The 16,373-nt window shown below is 51.0% G+C and overlaps 1 long non-coding RNA gene across 1 annotated transcript; it reads left to right on the top strand.

Moving 5' to 3' along the window:
- Positions 1–868: 868 nt before the first annotated feature.
- Positions 869–16,124, top strand: LOC136397933 (uncharacterized). The gene is made up of 3 exons (XR_010749944.1): positions 869–976; positions 10,345–10,457; positions 15,380–16,124. It is a non-coding gene; the product is annotated as an uncharacterized lncRNA (long non-coding RNA).
- Positions 16,125–16,373: the final 249 nt, after the last annotated feature.

Genomic DNA, 16,373 nt, shown 5'->3' on the forward strand with positions numbered 1-16,373 from the left:
GCTTAGCACATACTTTTGCATGTGGAAGTCTTTTCGTAAATTTGGGATGAGAAGCTAGACAGAGACCTGTCCCCCCACCTCCCTCCTCAGCACCCCCAGGGACCATGCGCACAGGTGATGCTCCTCGTCTGCGTGTCGCTCTCTTTCTGACTTGCTGCTGCTTGCACTCACACAGATACACACCCACCCACAGCAGACTGGCCGTCAGAGTCGACACAATCTCCATTGCAAACATGATGGAAAAAACAGGCAATGAGCTCTGGGAAATGCACGGGGCAGACTCTCCTTGTGGCACAAACTCAAGCGTGTGATCCCAGCCTGCAGATAGCATGTAATTATTTGGTAATAAATTACATTCCAAACCCAAGCCAGCTGCCCCTGGCTTTTTTCCCTCTCTCCCGTGCTCCTTGCCAGACCCACAACGTCTCGGCATTGGATGTGAAATATGGTTGTGATTTTCCTGCCTAACCAAAGTCGAGGCTGATTCCTCGATGAGTTCAGTTTCCCTGGAAGATAAAGACAGACCCAGTTCCTTATGTTCTGATGTATGGAGGGATGGTTTCCAGGGAAGGGGGCAGATGTATAGTCTCTGGATAGGGGCATCTACTCTTTGCCACAAGGGGGCTTTGGGTGGCCCAGTTGGGAGTGGTTAGCACAGGCTGGGGTTGGACCTGACCCACCTTATGTGGCCTTCATGACACTGAGTTGGAAACGCAGGCCTTGCAAGATTATACTTCACTAATTGTGATCAAGTGATTTGCTTTGGCCAGTGAAATCTGAGAAGAATTGACACATGCCACTTGCAGGTAGCAACAAGAAGAACTAATGTGTGAATTTTCATATTCCTGCTTGCTGCCATGGTGATGGTGAACGATAATGTTGAGAGGAGCTTCCTTCAGCCTGGGTCCCTGAGTGAGGCCAGCGTAGGAAAGAACACTCTGGGTGACCTGCCCTGATCATTTGGCATGAGAGACAAGTAAATATCGTTTTAAACCCCTGAAATGTGGGGATGTTTGTTACCATAGTATATCCTGCATGATATACCTACCTAATAAGGGAGATGAGAGGGTTCATAAAATAATGCATGTGGAGGCCTGACCTGTGGTGGCGCAGTGGATAAAGCATCGACTTGAAACGTTGAGGTCGCAGGTTCAAAACACTGGGCTTTCCTGGTCAAGGCACATATGGGAGTTGATGCTTTTTGCTTCTCTCCACCTTCTCTCTCTTCCTCTCTCTCCTCCTCCTCTTTAGAATAAATAAATAAAATCTTTAAAAAAAAAAAGAAAAGAAGAAGCTTTTAAAAAAATGCCCGTGGAGAGCTAACAGAGTGCCTCTGAACATGCTGCCCCCCCCCCCCACTTTTCTAACATCGTTTCACGTTTTATGCAACTTTGAACCAAGTCACAAAAATTTATCCAGGCCCACTGACTGTCTGGTACAGGAGCACAGAGATGGTCTGGTGACAGGTAAATCTGTAAGTAACTGTTGCATGGTGTGCGAAGTGGTACATTAGTGGTCTGAGTCCAGAGCCAGGGGAGGGAGTAGTAAATCCATTAGGGTCCTCGAAAGTGAAGTCTAAACTAGGTTTTTGAGGGTTGGTTTGATTTCTTCAGGCAGAATAGAGAGAAGGTGTGTTTTAATAGGAAGAGCACCTGCTATGTAAAAGACACTGAATCAGCCACTTCAGCCAATTCTCCCTATTGTCAAAGCGACAACAATATCCATGATGCGTAGACTATTGTTATCCCATTTTATAGATGAGTAAAACCAAGGCCAGCAAGATCGCTGTACTTGCCCAAGGTTGGGCAGCCCGTAAATGACAGAGCGTATGTGAAGATGACAGAGGTGTGGCAACTCCTAACTGCCTTCAGCCTAGCGCCTTTGGAAGGGCCACATTACACTCCAGGGACATCGGTCTGAGAATGTATCCATGCTGCACCATGTGGCCTGAGGGAAGTTTTCAAAACACACCCTGTTCATGAATCTGCTGTGGCTCCCCACTGCATTCTAGACAAGATCTGGCAGTCTGGCTGGCTACTTTGGGCCCCTTGCGACCCTTCCAGAATCATCTCTGGCTATACTCATTCACATTCCCAGGTTCTTCTGGGCCTGAACAATTTCTCCTATTTTCTGCCTCTTGGGTTTTGCTCAAGCATTTGTTTGGAATGCCCTTTCCCAATATGTTCACCTTTCCTCCAGAGTTCAGCCCAATTCCCACTTTCTCTCTTTGCCGCAGGTGTCCCTGCTGGAATCCAGCTTTGAGGAGTGTCTATTGAGTTGATTTGATCTGGTTTGAATGATAGGCCGATATTTGCTAATATTTAACATAGAGATTTTCAGTCACACATGTATATGATTTATGGACATGTATAAATAGATCAAAGGTGTGTGCTAAGAGCTGCTTTAGTGATAGCAGTGCACAGCCAAACAAATCTGGAGGCTGCTGCTGTGCAGACTATAGGCGGTTTGTTGAAGTTTGCCATTCACTGGCTGTGTGACTTCGGCAAGTTACTTGATTTCTCTGAGCCCAAGTTTTCTTGTGTGTAAGTGGGAATAATATTGGTTCCTACTCCATGGGGTTAGCAAGAGCTCAATGAAATAAAACTTGTGAAGGAAATAACACCTTTAAGATGTGTCCTGAGTCCCAGCCCGAGGAGGGGCTGTGCCAGCTTTGTCCAGGCTGCCGGTAGGTCCTGACAGGAGAGGCGAGGAAGCAGGGTTAGAGGGCTGGTCCCTGTTGATGGGAGCTCTGTGGCTTAGGCAGGTTGGGCCGAGACAATCCCAGTGGTGTTTGATAAAAGGTGGAGGTTCTTCTCTGGCCAAGTCAATATTACTACAAGAAAAGCCCGTCTCTAGGGAACGGTTCCCTCCTGCTCCCCCATTGAGGGCCAAAGTCCCCAGGGGCCAGTCTGGAGGCTCCTTTTATGTGACTGTAAAATAATCCAGGGCCTGGCAGGGTCGAGCCTGGACGGGTGCTGACGCGCAGGTCGGCATTGATGTGGTCAATGATTACCTTTTATGCCTGGCCATAAAGGCAACCGCCCAGGTCCCGGACAATGCCCCCTCCAGAAAATGCCCTGGGAGGGTGGGTGGACACACACACACCTGCTAGGCAGGGACCTGTCCTTCCTTGAAGAATCTGAGGACACCCTCACCAGGTGTTTCCATCACCCCTAGGAGGTTCCTGGAGACCAGGCCCGGAAACTCAGGGAGTTTTGGTGTCTGTGAGTGGAGCCCAATGATGTGTGAGACACAAAAGAGCTACACCCAGGGCCCAGGATCCTGTTCCAGGTGGGTCTGTACAGAGGGGGAGAGGCAGTCACCCAGACTCAGGTGCCAAGTGTCCGCGGGAAGGAGGGTATTCTGAAATAGAGCCGAGTTCAGTCCCATCTTACAGGTGATACAGTGGAAGCCTGGGTATGCAGTGACTTGCCCAGGGTCCCGTGAGAGAAGACAGAGGCCGAGCTGGGTGTGGAACCCAGGTCCGCTCTGACACCACTGGACCAAGGAGACCCAGATGGGAATGTCAGGATCAGGAAGGGATGAATTACTTCTCGGAGAAGCTATCTTTCCTGAGGCTCAGAGGGGATGGAGGAAGGACCTGAGGTCTCTGGTTCTGAGGCTAACTTGGCCAACAGACCAAGAGTGAGCCCCCTCTGTGGCCAAAAAGCCACATGCAGGGCCCCTGTGTCCACACAGACCCCTCATGACCCCACCTTTCCCTTTCCTAATGGGGAGTGGGTGGCTGCTGTGAGGGGCGGGTTGGGGGCACAGATGGCCAGATTACTATTCCACTTTTTGAGCTGCTGAGGCCCAGGAACCTTTGTGTGGCTGAAGGAGCAGAGGCCGAAGCCCCTGGTAGGGGTTCTGTCAGGTTAGGTACCTGGAGCATCGTTGTGGGCTGCCCGAGGCTGGAGGTCAGGAGACCTGGGCCCGTGCCCGGCCTGCTTTGGCCAGCCATCACTTTCCTTCCCTGGCCAAGGAGAGAACTCTGCGCTCTCTTTTCGGTGAGCACGGCGGCGATTGAACCCTAGACTCCACGGGACATCTCTCAGACAAGCCATGCTGCCATCTTGAGGAAAGAGGGCTGTTATTCACAGTGGTCATAAACACTCCCTGGAGTACTAGTGGAGTTGCTTTGAGACTGGGCTAGAGTGCTCCAATCAACCTTTGGCTCTGATAAGAATAAGTGGATCCAAGGTGATAACACACAAACCAGAAACTGTCAACACACACTAATTAGGGTACTGGGTGCCGAGCCACACCCACTACACCTGATATGGGGAGAAATCGCAGGTGGGGGAGCTGGGTGGGGGAAGACATAGGCTCACTGCCTGTACCTCAGCCTTATGGCTTTTTTGTCACCTCCTTCCATTGACTTCTCCACCTCCACCCTTAGCCCATACCCCTGCCTACATGACATTACATAACAACACGAAAGAACATTGTGCAATCTAATATGATTAGCATGATGTAACAGTGGAAAGAGTCCTGAGCTGGGTGCCAAGAGACCTGATTCCAGCCTGGCTGGGCACGACCTTGAACCAGTCATTTCTTTTGGAACGTCAGTCCTCCACTCTGCAATCCAGGGGGGGTGGGGTGGGGGTGAAAATGGGGCAGTTATACAGTAATCCCCTCCTGGGGTCCTGCTAGGTCTAAAGTTCATGCTCTTCTGCTACAAAACACTGCGATCTGCGAAGCACACAAAACATGTTGCTGGTGCCACCCAGCAACGCTGAAGTGTGTGTGATACTTGACAGAATCAAAAGTCTGTCTGCAGAAGAGGCCTCAGGGCGTGGACAGTTCTCAGGGCTGCTGGAATCCCTCTCCCTGTCTGAGCCAAAGGTCAATGTGCTTGCTGCCCGCTCTTGGGCACTCGGGGTCTATTTTTAACCTAGTGCCCCTTAAATAAATGCGGCATTGGCTTGATGGTTCATTTCCGTTCGTCTTTCGCACCCCCCCCAAGTGTACACACACACACTGAAGTAGCCACTCAGAGGTGACCAGGGCGCTGTGCCTGGGCCAGTGTTCAGGTCCAGGCTGGGCCCCTTTGAGTTGGGGACGTGGCTGGCGGGCCCAGCTCCCCAGCTCTCCCAGTTCAGCCCAGCACAGATTCTGCTTCCCTTTAGTGATGCCCAACCTGAGAGCAGGCAGAAGCTGCGACTCTCCTCGGGACCTTATATATAGGAAAGGCGAGAACAAGGTTGGCCAGGGATGGATGCCGGGGGAGGTGGGGGGGTGGCTAGGGAACAGGTGAGGCCGAGGGAGATGAGAAGGGAGGAGGGCTTGGACCATCCTTCCTGTGGCCACTTCTCCAGGCAGCAGAGTTACCTGCCAGCGTGCCAGGCTCAGTGCTGGGCAGTGACTCACACCCAGGCCTGCCTGCCAGCCCTCCTAGAGCTCGTACTGGAGGAGAAGGGGCAGTGGGCAAGGGAAGTGGTGAAGAGGAGCATGGAGGGACCCAGGAAGGCGGGCAGAAATGCATCTCCCTTAACCTCTCAGTTTCAGTTTCCTCGCCTGAACAACGGGTACAATTAATGGTACTTTCTTCCTAGGCTTCTTGTGAGGGTCAAATGAATAAAGACATAGAAAGTTCTTAGCACAGCGCCTGGCCAATAGTAATGCTCAAGTGTTGACATGTTGACTGCTGGCTTTATGGTCAGGAAGGTAAGGAGGGAGGACATTTCGTGCAGAGCCATCAATAATGTGTACAAGGGGGCAAAAAAACCCCAAAAAACAAAAAAAGAAAACAAAATATTCTGCCCGTAAGCAGTCTGCAGGCCCTGGGAAGCAGTGCAGAGCCGCTGTGTGTGCAGGGCAGGGGCAGGGAAGGTGTGCTGCGGGCGCTCAGCAGCCGCTAAGCCCAGCCAACGGGCAGCGGGGCCCAGTCGGGGCAGACCCTATCGGGAAAGTCCCTGAAACTGGGCCACCAGGACTGAGCTCAGCCTGCGGGGGGTGAATCAGGGACCCAAGGCTTTGTGGGGCTTTGGTACTCTTTCTATAAGGCTAGAATAGAGGCAGGGAGGAGACCTTGAGTTGCTGCAGAGGAGTCGTCTAGAGAGAGAGAGAGAGAGACTGGGGGCCTATGCCAAGGAGCAGGGCCCCCTAAGTAGCCAGAACTTGCGCCCATTCTGAGGAGGGCCTGCTTCCCAGACTGGGCGGGCTCTGCTCTCCAGTACCAGGAGGTGCTGGGGCCTCCTTAAGGAGAGACAGGCGGCCACACCCCGTACTGGCTCAGCCCAGCACCCCTCCCTGACCTGCCTCAGCCCCATACCTGGACTGTTGACTGTTTCATCTCTAATCAGAACTTGGCTGGGTGTGAATGGGAGTGTGTATGTGTGTGTACATGTGGCAATTCTAGATCAAAGAATGCTCAGAAGGTCCTGCTAAAGGTCAGCAAGGAGTCAGGGCCTGGCCCACCTCCTCAGGCGCTGGCACCCAGACAGCTCCTTTCTACCCAAACTCACTGGGCCTTGAGGGCAGTGGGGACTGACAGGCCTCTGACTCAGGCTGGGCAAGGAGGAGGGGCTAGAAGTGCCTGGGGCGGGGAGGAGCCCGTGTAGTCCTCTGCGGAGGGTGGCAGGCCCCACACTGAGCCCTGGGGAGGGGACAGTGTTGCTGAGGCTTTCCGGCTACTGCCCAGGTCCGAGTTTACTGAGCGCTGGAGCCTGAGGACAGCAGGCTAGGACATGCTCTTATTCCCCCCACTTCCCGCAGCAGGCAAAGGTCCCTGAGGCAGGCGGCTGAGCACAGGCCCAGAAGGTCCTTGGGGATTTGCGGCAGCAGTGTCGCTGACAGCTCTGGGAAGACTGCACGGCTCGTCCAGCCTGGTGAGCCGTCAGGCCAGGCCCTGTGGCACCCAGCACAGGGCTGGGCACACAGTGACACAGGGCTGGGCACACAGTGACACGGCCTCTGGTGATGGAATGGAACTGAGGAAAGCTGGTGGGGAAACAAAAGTGCTGGACTACCTCTGAGTCCGGAAGAAGCCCCAGCAGACACACCGGGGTGGGGAGGGGCGCTCTGTGGGCCGAGCACCTGCCAAGACCCACGTCACAAAGAAGGGGATGAGCCCTGATGTCACAGGGCCACTTCAAGCTTTGTGGTCCCAAGACGCAGCGTCTATGGGACTGTGGGTGGGGCCCTTCTCAGTTTATCCCAATTCTGGCCACAGAAGCCCTGTGGGGAAATCTCCCCTGAAAGAAGTCGCCTTTGGGCTTTCCAGGAATGCTGGCCTGGGCAGGCGGTGGGGGGTGGGCATGAGATCACAGTGTGTTCCCGTGGCCCAATGCCTGGCTGTGGAGGAACCTGGAGGTGACAGGGACATGCCTGGCAGCACGGGGATGAGACAAAATGCGTGTATGTTTGGTGGTGGTGGTGGTGGGGGGACAGACATATACACAGACAGACATGGGGTTGGGAATCACCTGGAATGTCACATGTCTCTTTCTAATGCCAGAGGCAGCCTAGATCAAGTAACCTTTTTTATTGTTAACAAATACAAATTTAAAGAGACAATAGTATAGTGTAGATTAAAATGCGGGTTCCGGAGCTGGGCAGCCTGGGATTGAATCCAGACGACTCTACCCACTCCTAGCTGCTGTGACTTCAGGTCAATTGCTCTGTCCATCTCCTTGTCTCAGTTTCCACAACTGTAGAATGGGCATCAGAATCATACTGACCTTACAAGATCACTGTCAGAATTAAGTGAAGTGCTTCGAAATGGACCTTGCACAGAGTGAACACTACATAGGTGTGATTGGTCCAGAAGGAATAAAATCCTTGTCAATCAATCAATCAATCAATCAGTGCCCAGGCCAAGGCTGAGCCCACATGGGGTGTGGCAGGGCCGCCAGCATCAGCACATCCAAAGTCCCTGGACTTGCTGAGTTGGCAGAAGGCCTGTCCTGGCACTCCCCAGCCCTGAAGAAAACCCTCGAAAAATTCCAGGGCTTTTCCAGGTGTTCATGGATGGAGGGAACAGGGAATTGGGAGACTCTGACCATGGTTGAATGTTCCTTCTGTGGCCTGTTGACCTCCCCTGCCATTGCTGCGGGGCTGGGCTTGGCTGACTAGTCAGTGGTGCATCTTTTCCATGGAAAGTGGAGGTTAGGAGGGTACAGTACTCATTCCGTGGGGACTATAGTGACCAGTGTGTGTTTGGGAGGTTCAATGTAGCCCCCACTGACTAGAACCCCTTAGCAGTCCACCTTGCACTAAGTTTTAGTTGACTTATATTTCTAATGATTTTAGCTAACTATTCAGTTGGTTAAGTCAGTTTATAAAGACTCATTAGTCCTTACTGAGTGTCAGACTACTAAACTTTAGGTATGATATATTGAGGTCTCTGTCTGGAATCATAGAATTAGTACATGGGGTCCGGATGGAGACAGGAAAGGGATTCTGGGCTCTGGGAAGAGTGTGAACAAGGTGGATTGGAAAGGGAGCGCCTACGCATGAAATGTGGCTGGAGGGAGGAGCAAAGCTCTCTCAGGGCAGGAGACAGGGTTGGAATGTGACATCAGGAAGGGCCCCATGACTCAGGCTATGGCTTTCTTTGAAAAGAGTCATTGAAGGGGAGATTTCAAATATCCAGAAGGTGACAAGATGTTTCTGATAACCTGTACAGCTGGGACCAGTGACTGTTCAATGCACCTTTGCAGGTTGATGACAGTGTAGTGTCGGAGTATATCAGAGGGTCCAGGTTGCTCCAGACTTTGTACCACATGGTTGGCTCATTCTGGAGTTGTGTAACATGGTGGCCCGGTGGCATCTGGGAGTCTGGTGTCCAGGTGTCAGTGAATGAGTGCCTCACTGTGTGTGTATCAGTGAGTGTGAGACTGTGACTCAGCCAATGACATGCGTGTGTGCATCTGCCACAATCTGGGCACTCCCCAGCTACTCTGGAAGGGCTATTCTTAGAGGGTTAGCCCATAGATATGGGCCCTACCCACACCCCATCCTATGCACACCTGCTCAAGTGAGAACACTTGGAGATGATTCCACATCTGGGCTTGTACCTGGCTGGAAGGTGCATCCCTGGGCAGCAGGCTGAGCAGGTGGTAGCCTCCCTGGGAGCCTGGCCTGGGGAAGAGATGGCAGTGGGTTGGGGGAGACTGTCTGGGGTGGGAGTAGCCAGGTCATCAGGCCCTGGTGGGGCCTCAGAGAGTGACTGAGGGGGAGCTATTCAGTGGCCATCCACCCATTTCTGTCTTTCCATTTTGCCCATTCATCACCCAGTGTTTTTCAGTCCCTCTGCTGACCTACCCATTTCTTCATCCATTTGCCACCTGACTGCCCCTGGTCCTCCCCTCCATCAACCTTCCCCCCTCAGGTACCTTATTATTATTTTTTATTTTTCTATTGATTTGAGAGAGAGAGAAGAAAAGAGAGAGAGAAAGGGAGAGAGGGAGGGGAAAGAAAGGGGGAAAGAAGAGAGAGTAAGAGAAGCATCAACTTGTTGTTCCACTTAGTTGTTTCATTTAGTTGTGCACTCATTGGTTGCTTCTTACATGAGAGCTGGCCGGGGATAGAACCTACAACCTCAGCATGCCGGGATGACACTCTATCCACTGAGCAACCCAGCCAGGACCAGCCCCTCATTTTTGAGTCCTCTGATTTGAGCTGTGGTCATGGGCCTGGCAATAACCCTCAGTAGCTCGTGGGTCACAGTGGATCTCCTCATTACTGGTGGTCAGGCGCAGTCAGCCTCCACTTCACTCCATGGGCGTGTGAAGTCCTAGCACAGACACGGTGCTCCCTTATCAGTCCTAGAGTTGAAGATACACAGATGCCCTTTTCAAGCCCCTTCCCAGAAGGTCCTCCCGTCTTCCTTGTACAAGACTCCTCTCCACCCACTGAGGGCTGCCAAGCTGCTTGCCCTGCTCCTTGCAAGCTCACTCCACTGCAGCAGCCTGCGGCTGTGGGAGGCCCATCCCAGGCCCTGCAGCGGCGGAGCCCAGTGCTCCTGGATGGGAGGAGCTGCCTAGAGCTCAGAGCAAGGGCCCTGAAACTGGGGATTTCCAGGAACATGGCCCAGCCAGCCCTTCCCACTTGGAGCGCCAGCACAGTGCTGTGGCTCTCCCAGTAAGGCTTTCCTGTAGAAAACAGATTCCCCCCCCCTCCCAAAAAGGAGCTTCACTCTGCTGTGTCCCCGGGACCCCCCACCCACCCCAGACCTCTCCCCGGCCTGGACTCTGAGTATAGGGGATCAACCAGACCAGAGAATGCCACTCCTTGTGGTTCCACCCACCCCAGGGCCTAATAGAACTTAACATTGGTGTGGGATGGGGGTAAGGAAGGGGGTAATGAAATAAGAATATGTGTCTGTGCATTCATTTATAGAGCAAGCATTTCCTGAGCAGCGGCTATGTGCTGGACACCGCCACAGGCACTGAAGGAACAGCAAATAGGACAAAACCAGCAGGCACACAGCTCTCGGGAGGCTGGTGTTTTAGGTGGGGAGACCTAGGAACTGCTGGGTGCATGTCAGTGTGTACTGAGGAGTGTGAGTGTGGTGAGAGGGTGTGTGTGCGTCAGGGGCTTAGACCAAGGGTTGTGCATGTAAACTTAAGTGTGTGTCTTTGTGGGTGTCCGTGGTCCCCTGGGGTCTGTGCGAGGCAGTTGGAGTGTGTCTGTGCAGGCCCAGAACTGACGTGTGCCTGCATATCAGCCAATTTGGGAGGCTGTGTGGCAGCTACACCTGGATGACTCCCAGGCTGTGGGGCTCTATTTTTAGAAGTGACATCCTGTAGATCCCCCAACACACCTGCTCAGGTGCCCAGCCGCTGAGGAGGGCCCAGCTGGCCTGCTAGAAGAGAGATCCTGTCTCATCCAGTGCCACCGGCTCTCTGTTACGCAGGGCCACACTTCAAACAGAGCAGCCTCTGGCCTCTAGTTAAGCAGGGTGAGCTGTGCCTGGGGCCCCCACGATCCATTGATGGGGAATCCCAACTCCCATGCCCCACACCTGTAGCCCTCACTCCTCTCTCCCAGGAACGCCCACCTCCACCCCCTGTGCAGGAGGCCCAGCTCTGGAACCCTCCAGGATGCTGCTGGCCCACTAGGTCCAGCCCTGTCACTCTGAGGGGTGGGCTACATGGGTCTGGGAGGAGGGATAGGTCAGAGACGACCTCCTCTCTTCCTGAATGGCTGGGCCCCTCCACCAGCTCCTCCTTCCAAGGGGCTTCTTTCCTGGCTGCAGGTGGACAGCAGCCCAGCCCAGCAAAGCGGAAGCTGGGCTGCCTGTGTGTCACCCTCCCCTGCCTCTGGTCCCTCTTCATTCTCTCCCTTTTCTGTCTTGTCCATCTTACCTCCTCTGTCTGCCTTGCTCATCTTTCTAAAGAAGGTCAATAGCAATGTGCCCTGAGCTCCAACTACATGGCAGGCACGTGTAAGTGCTTTACATGTGTTCTCTCATTTCACCATCACAACGACAACACTGTGAGGTCGCTCTGTTATCCCACTTTACAGGGAGAAAGCGGCAGCACAGATGGATCCATGTCACCTAGCGGGGAAGGTGCAGAGTACGGGCTCAAGCCCAGGCTTGGGCATGTCCTTAGTTATACCTTGTCCTTGGCTCAGGCTCTGCCAGACATGGTCTTGCATGGTCTCGGTGGGTGTAGAGCTGTGGCCTGGGAGCCCCTCCCTGGGCTGTGGAAAGGGTGTGCGGAAGGAGGAAGGAACGACAGATACATTTAGGATCTAGGTTATGGCCATGGAAAATGTGCAAGGGGATCCCAGCCACCTCCCATGCGCTGGCTCCATTCCTGCTACAGAACCTTCAATGGCTCCCTACTGGCATTTATCAGGGCCAGCTCCAGGTCCTCTCAGGCTGGCCCGCAGCCTTTCCTGTGCTCCCACCCTCCCTTCCTCCCCAACAGCCCCTTCTCCACCAGGCAGACCATGCTCCTGCTCTGCCACGGGCCTCTGCGCGCTGCTCTCCTTCCAGTGCAGCTAAAGGGTGAAAATTTAAAAAGGCCATGCCTGGAGCTAAGCATCTACTGACTTATCATTTAACCTGCAAAGTGTCCCGACAAGCTAGGCTTTCTTGTGCAATTTGTACAAATGAGGAAACTGCTCAGAGGAGGGCAGCAACTTGCCGACACAGCTAGAAATAGCACAAGTGGGACTCAGCACCATTCACCTGACTCCAGTGGGCCATCCAGGTCCCCTGGATTTACGAGTTAGCTCTTCCCTGAATGTGACGGCTCCAAGTCCTATGCCAGCTACTTGGGATAGAGAGAGTGTTAGGGGAGAGGGCACACACACACACATACACGTTCACATGTTTGAACACACACTCACACAGGTACACACTCATGCACATCTGTACCTCGCACAGGGTCCTAATGCCACATCCCATAGGTCCCCTCGGCCCTTTCCCCTGTTTCAAATGGGGAGGGAAGGCAGACAGGGAGGAGGGACAGGTGCTGAATTGCTCACCTCCCGGTCTTAAAACGTTCACACTTGTGACTCAGACCTCCAGATGTTCCCTTTCAAGGAATGATCTCCATTTCCCATTAAAAGAGGGGAGAGTAGAAAAGAGAAAAGCACATTTTGTTCTGATGTCTCATGGGGACAACTGTCTCATGATGTCATTTGGGGACAATTTGTCCCTTTTATTCCCTATCTCTGTCCCTCTACTCCCACCCTCACTCCAGGCTGGTCCTGAGAACACAGATCACATCACTCCTACCCCACCCTTCCTGGCATGCGCCCATTACTCCACTCACTTTCCAAAATCCCAGGGTCCTGCCTGATCCACTGGATGAAGGTGATACATAAGAAGGTTTCTTCTCCATGACAACCAGGCTGGAAGAGAAGCCAGGGGTCCTTGGCTAGCCCAAGATTGAGATCTGATCCTTTTCACTGTCTTTGACTTTTGCTGAGAAAACCAGTTTGTTCTTGAACCAGAAGCTACATGAGGGCAGAAACATTGTCTTTCTAGGTCAGAGGTTTACAGGCTTTTAAAATAAAAACCACCATTGACCCTTGACCTGCTTACTCTTGGCATCCCCACCTCAAAACATATGAAAACACACTCTGATCCCACATTGAGTGTTATTTTCTAGTGAATTTTTAAAAAGGGTTTTCAAATAATTATGAGATTTTCCAACTACAGTTAATGCATTTAACTTAAAATTGACTCTAATTTCTTTAAAAGCATCATGCATATTTAGGAATTCTTCAAAATGAGAACATCTAAACCAACAAATTGCTTTCAAATGTAATGAAATGTTCATGAGTTCTGGGTTTTCCAGTGAATAAACTTGCCATAAGATTATGCTTGATTGATATTAACTTACATCATTTTAGTTTCTATTTTCTAGTCTTTTTTTTTTTTTTGACAGAGACAGAGAGAGAGTGAGAGAGAGGGACAGAAAGGGACAGACAGACAGGAAGGGAGAGAGATGAGAAGCATCAATTTTTTGTTGCAGCTCCTTAGTTGTTCACTGATTGCTTTCTATTTATTATTTTTTTATTTTATTTATTTATTTTTAGAGAGGAGAGAGAGACAGAGAGGGAGAGAGAGGAGAGAGAGACAGAGAGAGAGAAGGGGGGAGGAGCAGGAAGCATCAACTCCCATATGTGCCTTGACCAGGCAAGCCCAGGGTTTCGAACTGGCGACCTCAGCATTTCCAGGTTGACACTTTATCCACTGCGCCACCACAGGTCAGGCCACTGATTGCTTTCTCATATGTGCCTTGACCGGGGGCTTCAGCAGAGCAAGTGACCCCTTGCTCAAGCCAGCGACATTGGGCTTCAAGCCAGTGATGTTTGGGCTCAAGCTAGCAACCATGGGGTCATACCTATGATCCCATGCTCATGCCAGTGACCCTGTGCTCAAGCTGGTGAGCCCACGCTCAAGCTGACGACTTCAGGGTTTCGAACCTGGGTCCTCTGCATCCCAGTCTGATGCTCTATCACTGCACCATCGTCTGGTCAGGCTCTATTTTCTAGTCTTTTAAAAATATTTTAAAGCCAATACACGCCACCCCCTCCCAGGTCTCAAACTTTTTTCAGAACCTTGACATTTCATAGATCCCAGATATAATGACTCTGTGATTGGAAGAATAAGCAGCTTGGAGCACAGTGGCTCCCAAATACTGTTGAAGAGAGGTAAGATAAAGAGAAATACTATGTGTTGGAAACATGAAAAAAGATGCTAACATACCTCATAATAAAGACTGCAAGTTAAAACGAGATAATTTGTCATCTTTTAGACTGGCAAAGACAAAAAGATGGTATAATTTGGTGCAGTATTTTGGAAGACTATTGAATGATAGCCATCAAACTGCAAAGTACATATTCCCTTTGCCCCAGCCATTATACCTCAAGGAATCTGAACTCCCGGAAATGCACAAGGATGCACGAAGAAAGATCTTTAGGGCCATAAAAGTTGGGAAACAGATTAGATGTCAACGAATAGAGGAGTGAAATGAAACTGGTGGGACAGCCCCACACTGGAGTCGCACGTGGCCGGGGAAGAATGTGTATATGTGGATACGGAACAAATACCTTGATACGGTGTTAAGTGAGGAAAAAAAAATCAAGGTGCAGAGCAATGTGCACCGCATTATTTCTTTTGAGAAAAAGGAAAATAATATACATGACATATACTAGGAAATGCCCAGACACAATTGGAAAGAGACTTAGAAACTGGAAAGAATGGTTATCTCTGAGAAAGAAACTGGGAAGGTGAAGGAAGAATTACTTTTTGCTCTTTCTATGATTAATTAAAAAATATATCAGTTAGCAAACAGATGCCTGTGAGATAAAACCTGTGAAGCAAATGCATAAGTCTAGCTGCCACGGGAGGAAGGAGCCGCACTGCAGCCCGAAGGCCAGCGGCTCCCGCCACCAATCGTCTATTGGACTATAGAGGAGGGGTGGGAGGGTTCTGGAGGTTTCTTCTAGGAGGACCTGAGGACGGAGAAAGCTGGGCAGAGGGGAAAGAGAAGTAGGGGAAAGTTTGTGGGTTTTTGTCCTAGGACAGCTGCTTCTCCACACTGACCACTACCCCAAGTCCTTCCCTAGAGAGTACATCTATTTCAAGCCTGGAAAGTCCCAGCCCCTAGCATGATGTTTGGCATATAATCTGTGGCAATAAATAGTGGTTGACTGAATGGATGGAATCAGTCACTGGTTAAGCCAAGCCACAGTATTAGACACGCCTGTCCCTTCCCTAACATACCTCCTCACTACCCGACAACAACAACAGCAAATGACTCTCAGGGCGCCAGGTACAGCTGTGCAGGCTGCCCACTGCACAACCCCAGAAGGTGCCGTTTTCCTAGACTGTATATGAGTGATGCCTCCTGAGGGTGTAGGACATGGGGCACCTGCAAAACCCTGTTTCTTCTTCTTTTGGCCACAGGGGAACTGAAGCCACATCGAGAGGGACACGGGTAAGGGAAGAGGATCTCGAATCCGGACATTGCCTGCTTCCTCTCCTTTTCCCTCCAATTCCTAAGGCCCACCCCCTTCCTTTGTTCCTGTTAACTTGGCCTTGACCAATTAATTTGTCCCTCAACTACAGAGTCTGGAATTTGCAGTATGGTCTTGGCAAGACCCAGAACCTCTGCTGGGTCTCAGTTTCTGCAGCTAAGAAATAATTAAATGTGTATGGAGCAATTCTCGATGATTCTCCTTGGCTTTAAGGACCTTGTGGAGATAAAGGTTGAAGGAACGCACCCTGACCTGATGCGGCATTCTCAGAGGGAATGAATCTCCTCATCCCGACCTGTTCTGCTAGGCCGGCTGTGCACGCAGACCCCCGATTCAAACAGGGGCAGCATCCTGAAATGGAAGGAACCTGTGCGAGGGCAGGAGCCCTTGTGGAATCCTGATTCTGATGATACCACTCTGAGCGACTGAGCAAGCCATGGCAAATGCCTGGGCCTCAGTTTTCCCCTCTGCAAAATGGGTGCTTAGACCAGATCAGCAAATGTCAAATGCTAGATGGAGTCTGTGAAGGCCTTTAGTTTTTCTTTTTAATGTCTATAATTTTTGCTTTATTCTTTCTTATTACAAACATCACATATTTTCATGAAAATTGAAACAGTACCAAATTAGGTAATGTATTAAGTGAAACCCAATTCTTATTAAGAATCACTGCTAACTTACTGCTAATTTATTTTGTAACTTTAAATTCTGATATAATTTCAAATTTACTAAAAAGTTACAAAAATACTACAAAGACTCTGGTATAGATTTTACTCAGTTTTATCAGTTGTTTACATTTGTCATTTTTTTGCTTGATTTTTCTCTGTATCGTGTGTGTGTGTGTGTGTGTGTGTGTGTGTGTGTGTACAATTTCTTCTCTCTTTGAAGGTAGATTGCAGACACATGCCCTTTTACCTCTAAACGCT

Source organism: Saccopteryx leptura, chromosome 3 (assembly GCF_036850995.1).
Source record: "Saccopteryx leptura isolate mSacLep1 chromosome 3, mSacLep1_pri_phased_curated, whole genome shotgun sequence".
NCBI lineage: Eukaryota > Metazoa > Chordata > Mammalia > Chiroptera > Emballonuridae > Saccopteryx > Saccopteryx leptura.